The sequence below is a fragment of the Mesoplodon densirostris genome, chromosome 2 (assembly GCF_025265405.1).
Source record: "Mesoplodon densirostris isolate mMesDen1 chromosome 2, mMesDen1 primary haplotype, whole genome shotgun sequence".
NCBI classification, from domain to species: Eukaryota; Metazoa; Chordata; class Mammalia; order Artiodactyla; family Ziphiidae; genus Mesoplodon; species Mesoplodon densirostris.
The window spans coordinates 75,816,225-75,817,886 of record NC_082662.1 but is presented as its reverse complement, the minus strand read 5'-3'; the positions used below and the strand labels follow the sequence as shown (position 1 = coordinate 75,817,886).

Below are 1,662 nucleotides of genomic sequence, written 5' to 3'. Positions count from 1 at the left end.
CTCAAAGTCCATAGTTTCCATTAGGGTTCCCTCTTGGTGTTGTATGGTCTACAGGTTCAGACAAATGTATAATGGCATGTATCATACAGTGTTTTCACTGCCCTAAAGATCATCTGTGATCCACCTATTAATCCCTCTCTTTTCACTAACCCCTGGCAAGTACCATATCCATAGTTTTTCTATTCCAGAATGTCATATAGTTGGAATCATATAGTATATATCCTTCTCAGATTGGCGTCTTTTACTTAGTGATATGCGTTTAAGTTTCCTCTGTGTCTTTTCATGGCTTGGTAGCCCATTTCTTTTCAGCGTTGAATAATATTCCATTGTCTGGATGTACTTCAGTTTATTTATCCATTCACCTACTGAAACAACATCTTGGTTGTTTCCAAGTTTGGATAATTATGAGAAAAGCTGCCATAAACATCCATATGCAGGTTTTTGTGTGGACATAAGTTTTCAGTTTCTTTGGGTAAATACCAAGGAGCACAACTCCTGGATCATGTGGTAAGAGTATGTTTAGTTTTGTAAGAAACTGCCAAAGCGTGTTCCAAAGTGGCTGTACATTTTACATTCCCACCAACAATGTATGAGAGTTCCTGTTGCTCAACATCCTCCCAGCATTTGCCAGTGTTGTGGATTTTGGCTATTTTACTGGGTGTGTAGTGGAATCTCACTGTGGTTTTAATTTGCATTTCCCTGATGACATGTGATGTGGAATATCTTTTCTTTTCAATACAGGGTTTTTACTGTATCTTTAAAGTATCACAAATATGTCTTGGGAATCATTCAGCATCTTGTTTCAGTAGCTGGACATCTTAAAACTTATTCAGCAGCCTGCTGAACTGTTCCTTTTTCAGAGACATAGATACTACCCAGAAATTTTATGATATCCTTGTTTTTAACTGCTGTGGCTTGCTGAAAAAAAGCAGCTAAATTTGATTTAAGTCCACTGCTGTTTCCTTCAAGAATTAACTCATCTTTCTGGGCTTGAGATATGGAGCAAGCAACTCCTGGCCTCATCCAAACTTTGTGGATCTATTTTTCGCCCAAGAAATTTTGGATTTCAACAAGAGACACATTCTTCTGAATAACAGCATTGATGGGAAAGTAAGCATACACAGCCTCATCTTGTGATGGAAGCCCAGGGTGACACTCTTGGTCATGCACTGTACGTGACTACAGATAGTGCTAGAGGTACCAGTCCCTTTCTATTTCCCCAACATTTATCAGCCTGGAGCCTCTTCTTTTCTTTCCAAGGAAACTGAGTTCTACTTTGATGTGACTGAAATCCTTCTTCAGGATTCCTCTGGGGCCCTTCATAATAACTGTGTATTCTTTCAGAGTAATGTCAATATCTTCTAGAATGTGGACAGCCTGATTGCTGAGAATGGTCTTCATTCTTGCAGTAGATGTGACAAAGACTTCATATGTTTATTTGCCATCTGTATATCTTATGTGGTGAGTCTCATTAGGTCTTTGGCCCACTTTTTATTGGTTTGTTCATTTCCTTATTGTTGGGTTTTAAGAGTTCTTTGTATATTTTGGATAACATCCTTTATCAGATGTGTCTTTTGCAAGACATGCTCTCAGTCTCTGGGTTGTCTTCTCATTCTCTTGACATTGTCTTTTTTTTTTTTTTTAAACATCTTATTGGAGTAT

General features: G+C 38.1%; 1 pseudogene; it reads right to left on the bottom strand.

Moving 5' to 3' along the window:
* Positions 1-825: 825 nt before the first annotated feature.
* On the bottom strand, positions 826-1,401 carry LOC132480560 (large ribosomal subunit protein uL6-like; annotated as a pseudogene).
* Positions 1,402-1,662: the final 261 nt, after the last annotated feature.